This window comes from Phaethon aethereus, assembly GCF_964289735.1.
Source record: "Phaethon aethereus genome assembly, chromosome: 1".
Classification (NCBI taxonomy): Eukaryota; Metazoa; Chordata; class Aves; order Phaethontiformes; family Phaethontidae; genus Phaethon; species Phaethon aethereus.
The window spans coordinates 211,999,155-212,020,724 of NC_138575.1; the positions used below are offsets into that span (position 1 = coordinate 211,999,155).

The 21,570-nt window shown below is 41.5% G+C and overlaps 1 protein-coding gene across 4 annotated transcripts in view; it reads right to left on the reverse strand.

The window, feature by feature from the left end:
- Window positions 1-21,570, reverse strand: part of FAT3 (FAT atypical cadherin 3) — a gene marked incomplete at its 5' end in the record, with an annotated part of 344,711 nt that overhangs the window by 108,355 nt on the left and 214,786 nt on the right. The gene's annotated exons all lie outside the window — the stretch shown is intronic.

Genomic DNA, 21,570 nt, shown 5'->3' on the forward strand with positions numbered 1-21,570 from the left:
TGCTGAAAACAGTGTTGATAATCCAGGGATGTCTTCCTTATTGCTGAGCAGTGCTGACACAGAGTCAAGGCCTCTTCTGCTTCTCACCCCACCCCACCTGCAAGGAGGCTGGGGGTGCACGGGGAGCTGGGAGGGGACACAGCCGGCACAGCTGACCCAAGCTGGCGAAAGGGATATTCCATCCCATACGACGTCATGCTCAGCATATAAAGCTGGGGCAAAAAAGGAGGAAGGAGAGGGACGTTCAGAGTGATGGCATCTGTCTTGCCAGGTAACCATTACACATGATGCAGCCCTGCTTCCCTGGAGATGGCTGAACCCCTGCCTGCCCGTGGGGAGCGGGGAATGAATTCCTTGTTGTGCTTTGCTTGCGTGCGTGGCTTTTGCTTTACCTATTAAACTGTCTGTATCTCAACCCACGAGTTTTGTCACTTTTACCCTTCCGATTCTCTTCCCCACCCCACCGGGGGGGAGTGAGGGAGCAGCTCTGTGGGGCTTAGCTGCTGGCTGGGGCTAAACCACGACAATAAGGCAGCACCCCTGCCCCTAATCTCCAGTTTACACAGTCTTCTGTGTGCACAAGACATGCTCACTACAAACATGCTCAGTGCATAACTCAAGTAAGTCCACAATGGCAAATAAAGGAATCAGGAAGATTTTTTTACTGTTGAGATGAACCTGAAATGGAGAACCTGTGGACTAAGAATCTATTTCTCAAAACATTTTCTCCTTTTATCTGGAATTCTGCCTCAGAAGAAAGAACTGGCATTAACCCGTTGAGCAGGATCCCTGCTGTTTTGCAAACATATTTTAAAGTTTCTTCAGATATGCAATGAATTTGAAAGATGCATTTCTTCTTAAATCCTAGAAGAATCTCTGTCACTTTTTTCTATTAATTATTTAGAAATTCTTAAACAACAAAAGAATTTCTGTCAGCTCTTTTCATTCATTACCTGAGATTTGACAGCTCATTGATTCCAAAACTGCTTTATATCATTGTAAGGGGCACAGAGATGCATGTAGCAAAAAATTTCTGCTGCACTGTGTAAAGAGCACACTGTGCTCACAGAAACATATAAGTAATAAAATTTGAGACAAAAGTTAATTAGTGATTTAGTTGCAACTTAAACAGAATTACTAATAATTTTCAGTCTGAAACATTGTGAAAATGAAATGATCCAAGATCAACAAGCACTCAAGAGATTTAATAATATGCCTTCAATACGTTTCAAACTTCTCCCTCAATATTTCAATTTCTTAAAGAACAAGCAATAAAGCAGAAAGTTATTTCTGTTTGCATGAAAGAAGTTCAAATTTCACGTTCAGCTACATATGCTAACATGCCAATTCCCACAGTAGCAATTTTTGATGATAGTGAGCCAAGATATTACATACCCTGCCCTGCTCGTACTGATCACTGCCCATCGGTTGCTTTGCCGGTTACCTTCTCGATGCTTTATTTTTCATTAAATGTTTCTGTGTCCCCTTACAAATCATACAGTCCTGATGTCCAATCCTTAGGCAAAGCAAAATTGTCTGGGAATAATGTCCCTTGCCATTGTCCCGTCCTTGCAACAAGAAATCTTAACTTAGGGTAAACCCAGTTTAGCACTGAGATCAGCAGAAAAATCACAACGTTTTCTAAGAGAAAGGCAAAAGACCTTTTCCATTTCCTGTATTTAACTACACTTTTAAAAACTGATGCAGTGGAGAGCAGCGGACTGACAGCCTTAGGGACTGAAACTCCTTATTTACAGAACAACAAATGGTATGGCAACATATAGCGGCAATGTAAAACCCCCCACATCAGCCCATAGCTCATGTGGAGAGCCGAGCCTGTACTCCCAACGACACGCACCAGCCTCGGGCCTCTCTCTCCTAAGACTGTCACCAGGGTTGGCAATTAGCACTTTTGGGTTCCCCGCCTCGTGACGGGGACGATGGTCTGCTGAGAGCGGGACGGGGACCATCCCCACGCCGCAGAGCCACCAACGTGCGTCTGCCAGTCACCGGGGAGGGGCTGCCGGGGGAGGACCCGCAGCCCCTTACCAGTGCACTCAGCCGTCCAGTTCCCACTCGCTGCGTTCCCCAAAACAGCACTTATAACGCCGAAAGGCTGCACGTGTGGCTGCGAAGCTGCCCTTCCACCTGGTGAGAGCAACACCGTCGGGGACCTCAGCCTCTCCACGCCACCGCGCCGGGAGAACGTCCCAGCTTCTGCAGCGAACACAAAGCCGACTCTGCCAATTCTCCTACTACAGACTTTCAGCAATAAATAACTTTTGCCCCGCTTAGAGGCTGATCCCCTCTAGTTCTGCTCTGCTCCAGTGCAACTATAGCCAAGCTCTCAGCAAGAGCACAGGCTAACAAAGAAAATCCTTTTTCAGGATTTCTGCTGACACCACAGATAAAATAATCAATGGTGCCAGGCAGTACTGGCTGTAGTGGACAGAAAATAACGGAGGCACGTTTACTTAAATGTCAGTCAAAAATACCAACAAAATGCTTTTTGGAGGGGTAGCACTCTTAATGCTTAGAAAATACTAGAAAGATTCAGCAAACTCTTGTTTTCTGAACAGAACATGACTCAAATTAAAAAAAAAAAAAAAAGACATTGCCCTCAAGCTTCTAGCAGTCATCTACAAATAAATATTTTACAAATAAAGACAACAATAAAATCCCTGAAAACCACAGTGGCATAAACAGTCAAGCAACTACGACAAAAAACCTACTTAAGCCAAGAGAGTGCCCAAGAAACGAAGCCGTCCTCCTGACGTCTCACAGTTCATGAGGTTACTGCTGAGAGCCTGACTAACGTGGTGTTGTGCAGTAAATACGTGTATGCATTTGTTTGTTTTTGTAAGCCCAAACTTGTAGGAAATCTGTTCCGTAACAGGGAAGTTGCACTGAAAATATTTGCTGGCAGCTAATTGAAAATAGTGATGGCTATAAGACGCAATGTCAGCTGATTAACAGGAATTAACAGAGAAAGCCTGAAGTTAGTCACTTCTACTCTGTCTGAAACTTTCTGTCCCCGGAGAGGAAAACGTTACGTACCAGCTAAGGCTTTTTCTCTGGGTGACACTCAAAACTTTTCAAAATGACAAGCTTCAGCTCCGCTCGAAGAGCTCCGAGTGCCAGACACGGGAGCTGAAGTGTGAGTTAAAACTCTCTCTTCGCAGGCATGTAAATTAATTAATTAAGCCGCCCTCACACCAGCGATGTAATTATTTCCCTAACTGTAAATCCGCACCCCAGCTGACCCCTCTTCTCTCCTCCATCCGCCTGACCCCAGCCTGGCTCTTCAGGTTCCAGCTATAAAAAGAGCTGCAGAAATTTCCTCTGCCCCTACAGAAAAAAAAAAACGAACCATGACAACACATTAAAACAAAATAACAGGTTGCTGCCAGTTCAAAATTGTTCCCAGACAACCGTGCACGGCGCAGACACAAAACACAAGGCGATGGGGAGGACCGGAGAGGTCGTTCAGAACTCCACTCTGCAAATACCGCTTCCACCAGGACACCGTATCACACCAGCACTTGGGGGCCCCTCTAACCAACGCAACTGTGGTTCAAACATTACCACCGTCCTCAGCAAAATCCTTAAACAGCTGGAAATTACAGTGAAAAGTAACTGGGGAGGGGACGGAGGTTGGGATGTTTGCAGGACAAAGATACAAAAGCTAATTCACAGCTGGTATCTCTGGAAATGTGAAATGCAGCTGTGCAAGGCACAGGAGAGCTTGCCAGGAGAGAAGATGTAATTCAGGATCAGTGAGGTCCTTTTGTTTAGAAACTTGCAGATGGCATGGTGGGGAAAAAAAAACAGAGAAGAAAGGTGATACAGACGAATGACAAAGACGACAGTATCAATATATGCTTGTCAAGATGTGGCATCAAAAACCCAACAAGAAGTGAATCTCACAGTAATCGAGATGGGGAAATGGTGACGACCAGTATTAAAGTTTTACCAGAGGAGATGAGGAATGGCTGCTTGGTCAGCATGTGCTTTCCTAAATGCTGAACACCTTCTCCAGTCTTTGTGCTGAGTCGAGTACCCAGACATTAATGGGTGCAGACATGCTGCTTCTTGCCCATGTGCAGCCCGAGATGGGCTGGCCAGCTACTGTCCGCTCTGCTGGTTAGGTATGGCTGTTCCTCCTGTGTCAGCACAGCCTAAACAGAGGATATAACCTCCCAAAGCTGGGATACGGCCATGAAAACAGCTGAGTTTTGACTCTGACCAACCATAGAAAGGGTTGGTCCATCACCAAGGGTGGAATATCTTTAAAGGAACGTGATGACATATTTAATGGGGCTTGATGGCATCAGACAGCAAGAATAACATAAACTTTATCTACTATTTTCATGGTGAAATCCTAAGCATCACTGCCGTTTTCCCACAACCTACAGACAGTTCCACTACAGTCTCCTTCATAAAATGAGCATTTTCTGTCAGGAATCTGCGTTTACCCATTGGCTTTAATGTTTATGACTGTACTGAGCAATGTCAGCCAATACACATATAGGTATTGGTTACCTGGAAATGTCTTTGCTAGAGTAACAACATTCACACGTTCCCTTACAACGCTTCCTTCAGCTGGATGGACCCGGACAAGACCTTCTGAAATTCCCTCTGCTTACATCAGACGTATTTTTGGAGAAAAACAGACAGAAGTATCTCCTTCTGCAGATTATGGCAAATTCAGTATAATAATCGACTTTGAAAATCCAATTAAGGCGATTTCCACTTCTTTTGCAGGATCTACTTCAGTAAGTTTGGTCTATAGACGTTAACACTGCCTTTCCTACAGGACTGAGAGATACTCTTTCGTATTCGTATTTATGTTTAAATCCAGAGATCAACTACAAAGGGATTTCCATAGCAGTGGACCTTCTCACTGAGTACCAAGGTCAACACTAACGCTTAATATACAACAGCTGGAACATTAGATATGAATTTTTTTTTCTTTTTATGACCATGGAGAAGGCACGGAGGAGACGTCCACTCTGAAAGTACTGGTTAAAACACAGCATCAGTCTAGCAGACCTCAACATTGGTCTCAAAAATCATTTTGCATTGAGACAGCCACTGTGAATTGGACTGTGACACTTAACTGAAGAAGGTTTAGCTCTTGATTTTTTTCAGAATATGAATGCAACTGTGAGGACCACCCTCCTGAATTAAAAGTACAATATTGAGTCTCATTAACAAAAGCTCATGACCTCCAAGATAATTATTAACTCAGCTGGAGATAGTAGCTAGCAGGGATCTTACTTCAACAAGTAAAACAAGACAATCAGCAGGTGTTTAATGTGAGTTATCAAGCCTCGAGAAGAACGCAAATCTTCTTCCATACCATCCCTTGGCAGGAGGAAGTACACAGCCTACCCAATTTTTAAGTTAAGAGGAACTGCCACATTACTGTCATTAGCATTGCAAAGTGCTGAAGATGTCATATTTGCTTGTTTATTTTCATTCGTGTGATAACTGCTTAATGCAAAAAGAGCGAGCAGAGATGCCTGCGCCTCATCTGAGTGTGCCTAACGAGGTTTCCAGGTAAAAGTGTCTCCCTTCCCCCAACCAGAAATGCCAATTTTGCTTCAGAAAACCTTAGAAAAGAGAATCTGGTTGCATTCGTGGAGACAGAAAAATGATCAAAGGGAGCCTGGGAGCTGAGGCATACTCCTGCTGTTAGTGACTAATGGGTTTGTTTCTTCTGCCAATGCACAAACGAGCTGCAATACCTATTGTAAGAGTCTCTGGAATTCAGCCCGCGTAAGAGAAATAAAAGATCATAAAGGAGAGCTCCTTGAGAGATGAATGGAACTTTAAAGTCAAAAACACTGAGGTACTATCTCTGCCTACTTCAGAGAGAGACTAAATTTGCAGCTAAATTCTTACAAGGAAGCATTTTTCTGAAACGCATGGTATTACTGAACTACATGTCGGGTTATTGCTACAGAGCGAAGGCAGCATAGCTCAAAGATACACAGGAGAGAAAAAAAGGTACACAAGTTTTTGGGTTTTTTTAGTTCAACACAAATACTGAGTTATCCATAGCAAACTAGAAGCCTTTTCTTTCTAATCTTTTATTTGGCAACTGTGGAAAAGAAGTGGGCAGCTGCTTATTTCACTTATCCTAATAAAATGTAGTGCTGTCCCAAAAGACAAATTATTTAAACACTGCTTGTAGGAAAGAGTGCCAATCATATCAATATGATCCATCTTCCCTTTTTTCCTTTACAATGTGCTAATCTGGGAACTCTTGTTTTCAATCATAAAAAAATTAATACACTCACTCTGGCCAGCTATGAGAAATAAATAATTTAGAGTACGTTTTAAATACAGATTATTACTGACACAAACACTCTAGGTGGCTGATTAGGAAAGTCAATGGCTTCCAGCCATATTCAAGCTGGAAAACGATGCATAACGGTCTGTTATACCATTTCAGAATTAACGATGACATCAGGTAATTTCAACGCTGTATTGCCAAAAGACAGGAAGGAAGGAAGGAAGGCTTTTTCATTTGGAGTTAAATGCTCCCTGTAGTATCTGCAGACCTAAATATTAGAAGAGCATACTGAAGAAAGTCTTAGAGGCTTCAAATCTTAACTTTTGTCAGACTCACAATACTGAGACCAGTAGATGGTAACCAAATGACCTGGCAGAATGAAATATCAAAATGGGTGACTTAAAGGTCCAGAAATAATACTATTACTACTGCATTTATTTTGTGTTGTATTTTATTCTATGAACTTTTTGAAAATTGAAACAGTAAACAAGAGTCATAAACTCTGAAAAGAAACTTAAGACTTGTATTTGAGTTTTAGTAGCAATACAAGGAAGGATGTGCATAGCTTTTGACAGTGACTGTCTAAAAGAAAAACAGTAATTTTCCATGGGTATTGCTTTTAAAGTTCATTACAGTTTGGAGATCCTGGCAACCTTTGTGCATCAGGCTGCATTTATAGTTTTCTTCAATCAATACATGCTAAGATAAGTGCAGAACCAACCATTACTCCATTACGTTCCCAGGACAACAGAGCAGCCTGTCATATGTTAAAAGAAACTCCTTTAGGCAATCTCAGAAAGTATCTTCCCCTTCTTTTCACTAAGGAAAAATAAAACTATAGTCCTCAGGAATGTCAAGCTCATATCATTTTGCTTGACAAACTATAGATAAAACTTTGTCCAGAAGTGACTCTAAGCCAATCATTTTCCAGAAGTCCAAATGTGCCTTCTGCTTCCACTGGCAGAGTTGAATACCGAAAATCTTCACCTCTACTGCCAAACAATAGCGTGTAATCACTTATGATTCAGCAGAAATCATCTGTAAGAAATAGCATTGCTCAGCTAGGACTTTTCCTGACCTTCTAGGTGATAACACCACCATCAGAAGTGGTGCTTGAAACTGCATGTGTCATATCCCATGTTCAGCAGTTTGAAAAGTTTGTAACTAGAAGATTGGAAAATTTGAAATGATCATAGTAGGAACATCAATCTCAGTCTCCAAATAACAATTGTAAAGGTCTTCTGAATACATCAAGAATATCCTTTCTTTGTACATGAGGCTACAATAATGAATCTCACGACCCGAGGACATAATGAAGAAAAATTTGGAAAGCAAAGTAATACTCCCCAAACAGTCCTCTGATGATATCTTGACCCAAAAACATTTATCCACCTTCAGGCTGACACCTCACAAACAAGATAAAGACTGATACACGATTGCTTAAAAATATTTTTTTATAGGCATATGAAACCTCTTTAGGAACAACCTATTAATAAACAGAAGTATAACTACCCTAATAGCCTCTAAATGAGAAGATAAAAGTTGTGTATTGATCTTCACAGTAAACTTTGAAGAAGGTGTTTAGCTCCTGCTGATAGCGAAGATTACAATCAGCGAGTTTTGTGAACAGAAAATGAGGAGCAGTCACATCTGAGAGTATTCCACTTCAAGCAGCTTTAAATAACATAAAGCTTGCAAATTAATATATTTATGCAGTTTAATGTTAGTAGTAATCTCTATGTCAACTGTAATTCCATTCATACCTGAATATCTACTTCAACTATTTGTGGATTTTGCTATTCTTATGATAAGAAACACATGTGATCAAATATTGATAAGTTCCCCTCTACCAGATCTACCTCTACAGACAACGCCCTTCTCCAAATATCTTATCTCAGCACTTAGGAAATACAGTAGCTCTCAGTTTTTGTGCTTCAGAGGAGGAGGTGTGCATCAACTTCTACGCTCACCGCATTGCCCTTTTCTCAAATATTCAATTACCCTTAATTTTCTATCCACAAAAGTCACTTGATTCTCATCTTCACTATAAGCAGGAACCAAACACCTTCTTCAAAGCTTCCTCAAAATTCTGAAGATTGTTACACATCCTCAGTCTTTCCTTCTTCACTTTAGACAAGTCGATATGTGTAATCATGTGAGAAAAAAACATCCTGGGTATTAATAAAGACATAAGATTTTATCCACGCTTCCAAGATCTTTTCCTAATATTAACAATTTATTTTTTGTTTTAATTAGCAGCAGAAACGCTGAGCTCAAAAATATATGTTGATAAATTGCCAAAATTTAATCAAGATACAGTACTAGTCACCATGGACTTAATTAATCAAGCAGCAAAACGATATATACTTTACATCCCAGCTTGGGTGTGCAGCTGTATCAGTTTGTAGTAGAGGTCCCCAGTCATTCAAACTGATGGGAAATTGAGGTACAGCAACTCCTTTAGCAGAAACGCCCAAATTCGGCGCAGGTGATTCCCTGCGTGTGGCAACAGCCCTCCGTCTGCTTTGCCGTAAGTCAGCAGCGCTGCCTACACTACCGTGGTACACGCTGTTGAACTTCAAGAAAAGACGTGGTCTGAAGGATCTTGCTCTGCATGCCCTTCGAAATATTGTGGCATGCAGTTTCTGTTACCATAGAGGAATAACTTCAGCTAAAACTGCCAGTCTTCAAAGGAAATACTGTCTTCTCTCCTAAACTGTAATATTAAAACTTATTTCTAAACAATTTTTGTCATGCTGACAGCCAGTGCCTTCTGGTGAATCGCCCTTGGCGGGAGGCTCTGTGATGGTCAGTCTTGAAGCAATACTGTTATTACTCAGGAGGTACTACATTTATTTGGCTACCAATGAGATTAAAGATGTACACTGTAATTCCTTAAAGTTATTTACTTTACAGGTACACTGCATCCAAATTCCTCGCTGCTGTATGAAGCAGAACCAAGTATTTTCAAAAGAAAACTTTTTTTTTTTTTAATGGCTCTAACAAGCGGCACCCGGTTGTGCTAACGGAGGATGACACCACCTCGTCTCTGGCAGAAAGGCAGATCAAGACGCATCCAGCCTCATCTCCAGCTCCTCCTCCAGCCATTTGCTCGTCCCCTGTCATCAGTTTGCAGCCACCTTCCACCGTCAAGAAACTGCTTGTGCATCTGTGCTACGAACAGGGCTACTGAAATAATCAGGGTTTAAAATGAACCGCCGAAAGAAAACGAAATTCCCCGAAAGGCAGATGGTTACCGCGCGACGGCGGTGAGCGAGGCGAGGCACGCCGGGTCCCCAGGTCAGCGTGGGGGAAATTTCTTAAGACGTTTTGGCCAGTGAAGGAAAAATGCATTGTGTAACTACAATTTTGGTGATGAATTCTGCAATTTCGCTACAGATAGTAACTTACTCTCTGCAATCCTCTCCCCGCCCAGCCAAAATCCCTACTGTAGAATTCTTCACTTACCAATAAGCCTTTGATTAATACCAAAGTAGGCAAAGCTAGAACCAGTGATCTCAAGGTAAAAGACTTTGTGTCCCATCAGTAATTGCTGAAAATATCCAATTTCCATCTTATACTATTTTTTCTACATTATGCAAGAAATAATCAATGCTTTTCATCCACACATACATGTAAAACATTTCAGACAGTTTTATAGCTCATAGCCTGACGAGTAGCCTCTGACATTTAAACGTAATTCATTTTTTTCAGGGTAAAAAATGAACCTTCTACAGTTTTATGTTCAAAATAAAGCTTACCAGTTAAAAACCTAAAAAATTGATTTCTTATCTAGGTAGAAAGTATATAAAACCAGACCTTTAAGGGGTACAGGCTGTTCCCAATTTTTGATCCTTTAGAGATATTCTAAATTTGCAAAAAACCCCAGAATTGCAGGCTTTTGGCTTCAGAATTTTATCTGGCTTTAGTGAATAGTCACTCAGGAAGATTGCTGTGACTGTCTTCATTAAACTAAAAGGAAAAAATGAAGACATGATTTTTTTTTTTTTATATTCAAGTTATTTGATAGAAGTTTCTTTGGTTAGCAATGAGGTACGAATTAAAATTTTCCATCAACTTAGAGGACAATACAATAGCAATTACTCATGCATGTTTGAATAAAGTAATTTTTGGAGTCAGTTGAGGACCATATCCTAAAATATCGTACAAAGTAGTATGAAAATGCTCAGAAAATCAGTATGAAAAGTAAGTAAAATAAGGTAAAGAAGATAAGCATGAATAAGGACGTTGGTTCTTGGGGCTCTTCCCAAGGCAGTTTTTTTTTTAACAACAATATCATCCTGTTTTTGCCAGACCAGGTAAAGTAAATCACATCAATAGTTGCTTTGATTTTAGCAATAAAAAATTCTACTTGACTTCTTGATGCCTACTTCACAACTTTCTGTGACAAATTAATTTTAGACAGATAATAAGCACTAATTGGGCTGTATTTATCACAGTTTCATCTAATAGGCAACACAGACAAGCCTTATTATCTCAATCTCCACTTGTCTTCGATTCTAAGTGTCCTATAAATATCTACTATCCAGTTCACATTGACATGGGGTCAATTTTACAAGCTGTTTGAGAATCAGCACAGGATTATACACGGGGGAAAATGCAGATTCTAATTTTGAAGTAAAACTCATATTCTTGGACTGCCTTTTTGCTTTTTCCAATTTCAGTTTCCAGCTTTGAAAGCTCAGTCTGGAAAATAGGTATTATGTCCAGTACAAAAGATGTGAAAGCGAAATTCAGGTAACTGGTGCTGGTGATAAAGGATGAGAGCCATCAGCCCCTTCCCTGATGGGTGCGTTAGGACTTGGTGTTTCATCAGACATAGTAAAAATCTTGCATCTCAGCATCCCCAGCCACGCCGTGGATGGTGGGGTATGCATGTGCTGCATGGCTAGAGACACATGGGGAAAGTCTAAAGACAAGTGTGTCCCTTGAACTGAGCTCCTGTTGTCTGAGCAGCCAAAGAATTACAGGTATCTTCTCGGTGGAGAAGGACCTGGCCAGCTGCGACGTCTGACTTGGAAACCAATGGGAATTTTCCCATTGACTTTGGTGAGAAGAGGGGTGCACCTAGAAATCAACAACCATATTTCAACTTGGGTTATTTCTCATTCAGCTTTTGGCTCCAGCTGCTTAACAAGCACCCGAAAGCTGTAAGCCTTTGACTGAAGGGTAGAGAAGACGTGTACCACCGCCGCACCACCACCGCCGCGCGCACTGTAACTGACTGGGAAGAAGCTTACTTTAACACCCAGACAGATGCGGGGGTTTATTTTACTTTAAGGAAACAGCAATTTCATACGTAATTCTTTTCTCTAACATGACTTTTTGCCCTGTTCGTTCAATCTGTCACACATATAGCCAGTGATCCTGCAAGCAGCAATGTATATGAATAATTTTCAGAACGTGTCAAGACCATACTGCCGACATAAGTAAGTAGGTGTGTGTATAGGAACAAGGTCATTTGGGGGTAACGATACGACAGGAAACACTGTCCCAAAATTTTAACATTCCAAATGTGTTGGGGGAAAAAAAAAAAAAAATCCTGGCCTGAAAAGTTAATTTCCCTCAGTAAGACTCAGAATGCATTAAAAATGTTCAGGTTATTAATATTAATTAATAAATTAATACTATTATAATTAATTAATTACACAGTGCCTGGAGTCCTGGAAAGGGTTCTTTATGTGTTTGAATAATAAGGAGATGACATTCCACTCCTGCAGTACAGGCAGAATTTTAAAAGATCGCAACTTTTAAAATATTCTTAGCACTTTGATCCTTCTGCAGAATTAGTCTTTAACATGCATTTGGTTTTTGCAGCCACAGGATGGCATTCGCTGCTGAGCAAAGGGTCAGTGAAATGTAAGTAGAGCCTAGGGAGCCTACTTTCCAACCGGGGAAAGGAAATATTTAATCAAAAATTATTAATATAAATTTACTGCTTTCTACTGATGACAACCATTTATTCAAGAATGTAATATCAAAGTGATATCATGCACAGCCCTTAAGGTTCATGTTCATACTGTATGAGGACACCAAGGCCCTCAATAGATACTTATCTTGCCTGACTTCAGTAAGCTGGGACTTTCTAAAAACACAAAGCAGCAATTCCAATTTGGGATACCAGCAACTGCATAAAGCACTTCAGTTTCACTTCCATGGTTTATGGAGTGACAGTAACTCTTTAACGGATTTATACAGGCTCATAATTTTCTGTTTATTTTCCCATTAGGGCAGTATATGGAGTAGGTGTTGACACATGGCATACCAACGGGAGGACAGTTGGACTGAACGAACGGCCAAGGTGACCGATAATTGGACTGCAAATGTCAAAGGCTGGTTGAAAAGCCAGGTATATCAACTCACGCATACCTTTCCCGGTTGTGAAATGAAAGTTAAGAGCAGGGACAATTGGCTACAAGTAATTACGATTTATAGAGTTGGGTCTGAAGTCAGTGGCAAGCACCATCCAATTAACTTCAGCAGAGATGTCTAACGCCACTGGTAAAGCGACTGGATTTAGAGTGATGAGCAAGAACGTCGGACCGAGAGACAACCTAGTAATGCTATTAACCTTTGTGAGATTGCCCCGCTGATAATGCGATCTGGGAACAATAAAACACTGCGTGAGACAATACGCCCGATTTGGTAGTGCGAGACTGATATATGGGAGAAGGAGGAGAATTTTCCTTGATTCGTTTTATGGGCCCCCAATTAGCCCTCAGGAGGTGGGGGCAGGAGGAGTCCCTCTAATGAGTAGCTTTGTTGGTTTGTAGCAAAGAGATTGAAAAAGGAAAGTTGCAGCAGCCGCTTTGCTTTTGAGATTGCCTCAGGAGGTGTTAAAGGGGCCGGGCACGTTGTCGGAAATAGCCACGAGGAAGCTCCTGAGAGGCACAAGCGCATCCTGCCCGGAGCGGTACGGGAGGCGCGGTCCCTTGGCGCAGGGCGATGGCGTGCGGCAGCCCGCTGCGCTAGCCCCCCGGCTGGGTGCCGGCAGCCGGACCCTCGATGCGCGCTCGTTACGTGGCGGCCTGGCCGACGCCATCCAGGGATGCTGCCGCTGCTTCCTGTGAGAAATTGTATACAAAATATACATACGCTTTCCTCCAGAAGCGCATCCAGTTTTAGAAATGGGGGTATTAAGAGTGGGTCTAATCCACGGATCAATCAGGTGAAGTTTGAGGCGCAAGTCCTGTTTTGCTATCCAAGTCTGGTGAATGTGCGCTCAGTAACCTTTAGAAAATAGAGCATGAATGTGTAATTTATTCACAGAATCACACAGAATCACAGAATCACTAGGTTGGAAAGGACCTTCAAGATCATCAAGTCCAACCATTAATCCAGCGCCACCATGTCCCCTAAACCATGTCCTGAAGCGCCACATCCACACCTTTTTTGAACACTTCCAGAGATGGCGACTCCACCACCTCCCTGGGCAGCCTGTTCCAATGCCTGACCACTCTCTCGGTGAAGAAATTTTTCCTAATATCCAATCTAAACCTCCCCTGGCGCAACTTGAGGCCACTACTTCAAGTAGCAACTTGAGGCTACTACTGTTCAGGCATCCCAGGGCTAGTGGAGCATATTGCATACCCAGACAGCCTGGGGGGTTCTCAAGTGAGGAAGTCCTGAGGTAGCTCTCAGTCCATGCTACAGTGTGGAGGAGAGGGAAGGGACACCAAATGAGCCCTGCAAGAACTACCTGAGGTACCGAAAACACAGCCCACAGCTCCGAGCAGGGCAATCTGCTCCGTCAGGAAGCAGGACGAACGACTGCCTCACGCCGAGCGCTGTGCTGCAGCAGCCAGGACTTCTTCCAGGAGCTCAGCAGCTCGCTGGAAGTTGGGTGGCCCATCACCGGTGTCATCCATCACCCGGCACCCTCCCAGTGCTGCAGAAAAACAAAATCTGCGGTACACTTCAGACTGCTTTTTATTAAAAAAGCCACAGCTTTCAATTGATACTTTCACACTGAGAGTCGGATATCATGAGAATTAAATGCCTGAAGGAAATATTTTACTTTTTAAAATGCCATTCCCTGGCTGAGGTTCTACAGTTAAGACTGCACTCGGACGGTATCTAGTGGTTTGCGATAAAAATACTGAAGGATGCTTAACTGTAGATATACTTGGTAAATGCCGATGGAAAAAAAGACAAAAAATGGGCTTTAGTATTTAATTTAATCCCACAAACATACGGCCAAAGCCACACAAAGAGAGTTTGTGCAGGTCCATTTGAACAACAAGGTTTTGGCGGAGGATAAGCACTATATGCAAGTGAAGCTCACGTGTCAGTATTTTTATTCCTTCTGCTATACATTACGGTCTTCCTTCGAGACCAGGCTAATGCACTTATCTCATTGCCTTCTGCATGTCTCTCAGTCGACAGAGGCCGTGCCATTTTGGCATACTTCAATGTATCACATAATAAAGCATCATCTCTGCTTAGCTAAAAAGTATAGTCTAAAACTTATGACTTTCTAGAAGCTTTTGGAGTGGTTTTTAAACTTTGCTCATATTGTTTTGTTTTTTTGTAATGTGTGGCAATATAAAACCACGTTTAAATTCTCCATGTTTTTTTCAATTAAGCCTTTAAAGTAGCTGTTTTGCCTTGAAGGTTAAGAACACATTTTCATTTATACAGTACCTTAAAAGTTGTCTGGAAGGATAGTGGAAGGAAACAAGATCCACAGGAAAAAACAAATCTATTTGAGGCTATGACAGAAAGTATTAAGCTATTTGTATCTTGATGAAAGATAACATGCTGGTCCTCAGAAAAGTTGAAGCCATAAATTGACAGACTGCTATTTGTAATATTTTCTACTTTCCCAAGGAATGTGAGAAAAAAGAATTCATTATTTTGATTCTGGCATTTTTGCTCTCAATTATTCATGCTAATCCTTGCTTTTGAATAGTTAGAATATTCTTGCCAAAGAAAGCATTATTTTTTGCCAAAACATAAAATGTACTCTAGAACTGCTATGATAACATTTTCAACGTCTCTGTATCATGAGAGATTAGCAAACAGCAATATTACATTTCAGAATGAGAAGACTAATCTGTTTCCTGACAACTGAAATTTGTTAGGCTGAGAAAAGAAAATTACTGGTTTTGAGTGCAGATTTCATAGCACTTGATGCTTCAGGGCCTTGTACTTTTCCGTTTAAATCATATCTTCATAAAAAGCAAAAGAATTGTTTGGTCTCTGATTACTATCACGCTCAAGTCAGATAAGAAAAGCATTAGGATTCTTATGTTCCATGATAATATATTTAGGGAGAAAAAAGGTGTCAAATATGCCTATTAAACTGATTCTCAATGTGATTAGAGGTTTTCTTATCTCCAGGTGTCTAGTAAATACTTTAATTTGTGTCGTGTTACAAATTATGCTGAATACTCCAATCTCATTTCAGCACATTTCACACAATGATGCACTTTTGCCGTAACAAATTATTTCTGAAATTAAAAGAAATAAGCCCTTTTTCCAGGCTACCATGGTTTGCATGGTATTTTCCTACCCTTTTCAGTATGTCTTTCTGGCTCAAGCTGAATGTTGAAGGATTATGTCACGGAGGGACAGGGTGGCAATCTGGAAATACGAAAGAACAGGTAAAGAGGGAAGATATATAATATTTAAAGACATTACAGGCTATGGTGAGACTGTAAGAGATGTGATGTGACTGAAAGAAAATATGTATTCAAGGTATACTTGGAAGTGGTTCTCACCAAGTGGACAGACTGGCGGGGGCAGTTTTGAGGAATGAAGATTCTTCAGTACATCACCAATACTGTAAATTATGAGACCCTGGATAATAAGAGCATTAACAAGGTGGAGACAAAAAAAAAGAATCCGAAGAAGCAGCACTGACAAAACCCAAATGATATGACTCCAGACTGACAGTATGAGTCAAGGGAGTAGACCTCAAGAATAAGGATGATCTTCACCATGATGGGGAAAAGAGAGCTGTAGGACAGGTAATAAAATCTAATAGAACTTGCAAAAGGAAAGAGTTGTTCCAGTTTCTTCCTTGTGGAGCGGCTGCCTGTAAACTGAAGGGCTCACAGTTGAAGAAGATCTGGGGAAGGGACCGCTTAAGCTGCAGGTGTCCTAGGGACCATCTCCAGTCAGACTCCATGGACACTGCACCAGCCTGTGAACAAAGAACGTGTCCCAAACCAACCCAAAGTCCACTCAAGGCAAAGGAATTGGAGATTTAATGTTGGGATCCCTACATGATGTATTGCACGGTAGTTGGATTTGGCATGTATGAATGGTGGCAGCAAGTGAAGGCACTGTGAAAATCTTCCAGAATTAACTTTTTTTAGAGAGAACAGACATGAATCCTGAATGGCTGAGTACAGATCACCCTGGGAGAAAGGACAAATGGATGCAAAACTTGTTTAAAGGCATGTTTCTAAATGATGGATTAATTAAAAGGTATGCTAGGATTTCCTATGCCCAGAAAGGATTTTAGTACACATGCAATGCATTCCTAACTGAGGAAGAAGATGCTCCCCTGCCTTAAATGTGATGCTCAGCTCAGTCTTAGCCAGGAAGGCAGGAAAGTGAGACCTCCACAAAATGTGTATGTGCATGCATGTGTGTGCGCTCAAACACTTACAGACATAAATTAACAGTCTGGCAGCTGATGGGTATTGCTACAGAAAACACGATATAGCACTAACGCAGGCATGCTTCAGATAACACAAAGGCTCTGTACATCTAAAATAGATTAAAATCATGTGAAAGATTTCCTGCTGCTTCTGCAGAAGATTAAAACTTTGGTACATTCATAAAACAAATGTGAAGATTTAGCAAAGCAGTGTGCCCTTCACAATGACTCTTTGTCTCACCAAGCACGGAGTCTGGCAAAAGAGACACCCTGAAAGGGTATATCTGACCAATTTGGGCCTGGTAGGTGGTCTCCAGCCCATAAAAAAGAGAGCTACAGATCTTAAGACACATACAATGAAGAAAAAACCTGTTAACCTTGAGCTACTCTGTGAGCTAATCCCTCGGTGAGAACGCAACATTAGACCAAACCCTTAAATCCTCACAGAAAAAAAAATTTGGTATATATTAACCACAGAATTTGCCTACACAAGCTTAGCACGAGGAATGATTTATAAAATGAGAAGGAAGACCGTTAATATATCCCTCTCTGTTTCAACAGTATTTAACACATGGGTGCAGACCTAATTTTCAAACCACACAATAATATTTGGTGTTTTAATAATACTTTTCCATCCCATTTGCATTGATCTAATGCTCTGCCATCTCGTAGTTCTGCAAACAGAGCAGAAGCAGCAGGTACTGGGTATATTTTAAATTGCTTTTTTGTAATGTGTTCGCTCACCCATTTCCAGACATATCTGGGGAAACGCAGCCATGGGCACTGATGTCTAATTCTCTCATCCTGGGTATTATCAGGGATAACTTCAAGAAAATCAACGCTACTGAAGCCAGACTAAGCACACCAGTCAGGGCAAGCAAAGGAACTCAACTAGTCTCCAGGATAATAAATAAGACACTGCCCTCTCCACAGTGACATCACGTATCTCTTAACATAATCCCTGTTAAGCAAAAGGTCACTTTCTTACAGAGTCATAGAATCTTTGGGTTGGAAGGGACCTTTTAAGGTCATCTAGTCCAATGCCCCAGCAACAAGCAGAGACATGTTCAACTAGACCAGGTTGCTCAGAGCCCCGTCCAACCTGATCTTGAATGGTTCCAGGGATGGGACATCTACCACCTCTCTGGGCAACCTGTGCTGGTGTTTCACCACCCCAACTGTCAAAAATTTCTTCCTTTTATCTTGCCTAAACCTACCCTCTTTTAGTTTAAAACTATTACCCCTTGTCCATTATATAGAATATATATAATAAATCGATGTGAGGCTGGCGGGTTGGTAGTTCCCAGGGTCCTCCTTGCTACCCTTTTTAAAAATGGGTTCAATGTTTCCCTGTTTCCAGTCTCCAGGGACTTCACCAGGACTTTTCAAATATCATCGAGAGTGGTCTGGCAACTACATCAGCCAGTTCCCTCAGGACTCTTGGATGCATCTCGTCAGGTCCCATAGACTTGTGCATATTCAAGTTCCTCAGGTGGTCTCGAACCAGATCTTCTCTTACAGTGGGAGGGACTTTGCTTCTCCAGTCCCCATCTTGCAGTCCATCCCCTTGGGAGGCGTGGGAAGAGAGATGCCAGTGAAGACTGAGGCAAAGACGTCGTTGTGTACCTCAGCCTTCTCCTCATCTGTTGTTACCAGTCTGCCAGTATTGCTCATCAATACGCCTTCTTTGACCTTCCTTTTCTGGCTGACATACCCGTAGAAGCCCTTATTATTATTCTTTGCGTCCCTTGCCAAGTTCAGCTCCAGCCACGCCTTGGCCTTCCTGACCCCGTCCCTACACAACCAGGCAGCCTGCCTGTACTTATCCCAGGACACCTGTCCCTGCTTCCACTGCCCGTGCATTGCCTTCTTGCCCTTTAGCTTGCCCAGCAGGTCTACACTCAGCCACGCCGTTCCCACGCCTTCCTTTCCTGATTTCTTACACCTGGGGATCGAGAGTTCTTGCACTCTATGGAAAGCGTCCTTAAAGATCTGCCAGCTCTGTTCTGCTCCCTTGTCCCTGAGGGCAGTTGCCCAGGGGGTCCTATTGACTGACTCCCTGAAGAGCTGGAATTTTGCTTTCCTAAAATTCAGGGCCCAAATTCTTGCACTACTTAACTTCACAACTGCATGATGCTAAGTCCAGTGAGATTTTACTTAGGTCCAGAGGGTCAAGGAAATGCTGATACATCTCTAGGCTCCCCGGAGATGCTCAGGACCTTGCAGGGCAGCAGCCTGCAGGCTGGATTTGTTTCCTGGGACAACTCCACCTTCTCTGCTATGCCTTTAAAAGAGGTGGAAAATGCCTAATAAGACAGCACACAAAACCTAAATGCTGAGCACCTCCTTCCATGCTTGCATGTGATGAGGTGCTTAAAGCCAAGACCTGCTGCTGGATTGCTGTGGATCCACAAGGAAAATCCAGCATGAAAAAGCCGACAGTGTTGTGCTTTTTGGATTTTCATTTCTTCATTTCACGATTCAACAGTTCAGGTCAGTGATCCATGAAATCTTTAAAACAAGCTCCCTCCCCTCTGCAAGCTCCAGGTATATGCAAATCATTCCTTAACTAAGGCAAAGCTCTAGGCAATCAGAAATGTGATTTTTTTTAATGAGACACAACTGGTAGACAGCAGTGTGTGAACCAAAGCCCTAGCCCTGGATAACTGTTATGCTCTTCAAAATCTGAACCTGAATTAATACTTGCAAAATCATCTGTACCTTTCTACTGGGTCAACCTTAACTTTTCATCTAAATGGCTAACAGGTTTTTAAACCTGGTTCGTAATAGCGATTGTTTCCTGCCCATTTCTAGCAGACTCACTGTCTGGTGAAACATGATTTTGTGGAAAATATACTTGGGGCAGTATTCCACTGCCTTTCATTGTATGTATGTATCGATGAACTGGGAAAATCAAATCTCTTCCATGAGCTAAGGAATAAATGAGCTGTGCTTTTTTAATGTTAATAGCCAAATAAATTATCAAAAGCTTACAATACATCCATAAAAGGTCTATAAACTATCTGATCAATTTCTGTAATTGTTAAGCATGCCTAACAAAAAATCAGTGCTTCGCATATTAAGTTATGAAGAGTTTTGATTTAGGAAATTCATTAAACATAGAAAAGAGGACTGCTTTTCTTCATTACTGTTGTTATCCTGAATCAAATAGAATGGATTAACCAAAGAAGTGTGAGATTTTTAATGCTGGACTAAAATCCTGCCATGTAAGAAGTCCCATACAGTATCAGATTAGCTGGATGGCTTAAGCACTCTCCAAGAGAGGCCAGAATCAGATATTCAGATATATAAATCATGCACTAATTGAGCTGTTGACGGTGTGTTTACTCTTGACATCATCCTGGTGTTAGAATGTGTAAAACATTTTTAAGAGAAACAATCTAATCTTCAGAGAGTGAAAATAATTAGATGAATAGTATCTAAACTAATAAAGACAGAAATCAACCATAAGCACAAGGCAAAAAGCAAGCATAGCATCCTCAGAGTTGACTTAAAGACTACAAATGTGGAAATGTCATAGACATTCTTTGCACAACCGGTCTCACAAGGCTTTTGGTATTTCATTGAATAACTGAAATGAGCTGAGGGTCACAGCTACTATTTGTTATACACAAACCCATTCTTGCCCCTTGCCTTTGGTATATATTAAGTCATCAGAGTTGTGTGTACCTTTCCCATTGGCTACCTGAATTTAACACTGACTATTAAGGAACTTAAATACACAACTCTCTTTTTTTAAAATCAAACTTATTTTGCCCTATTATTATCAGTTTATGAAGAGGTTTTTTCTTATTTAATAAGGAAACAGAATAAAAATGCCATGTGCATGAAGAAAATATGTTATTAAACTCAGTTTTCCCAAAGCTTAGGCTTTGTCATCTGTGTTACTTCTCAAGTTGCTATCTAAAATAAAGGGACATCTGGGATCTATTGAAATTTGCAATAATCAAAGAAAAAAGAATAATCTGTAAAAATGCCATGCCTTAATTATTTTGCAGTTTAAAATTCCTGTTCATATCTCTTGCAGAGAGACCACTGAGTTAACAACTGAAATTGTAATATTTTCAGTGATGCACTGATAATTCTTCATCTTATCGGATCACATTAGTTAGAGACAACTGTCTAATCGAGGAGACCACTTATCACTGCAGACAGATGAATCACACCAGGACTTTTCCCATATTTTGCTGTGTAAGACTTTCTGCCTGAATAAACATGAGAAGCAGTGTGCAATGTCATATGCAAATCTGCCTCTGAAAGAGAGTTTTAACCTCCAGTCATCTCCTGCCTTTGGGAAGTTGTTGGCTCCTTCTGAAAACAGCAACTTAACGGAAAAAAAAAAATAATTCGGAGGGGGAAGGGGGGCAAGTGAAGCCCATACAGCTCTATAAAGCTGGTGCAGAATAACAACTCCTGAAGAACACAGGATGCAGGATGGAAATCTGCAGCGTGGGATGAGCGAGTTCAGCATGCGCCTTCTATGCCAGGAACTAGGGTGTCTGCTAGATCCACCACCACATCAACCTGTCCCGCAGGTGGCTTCACCCTCTGCTGGTAAACCCATGGAGAGGTAGTATAAGATGAACATGCTTTTGATTTTTTTTAGAACTATCTTCTT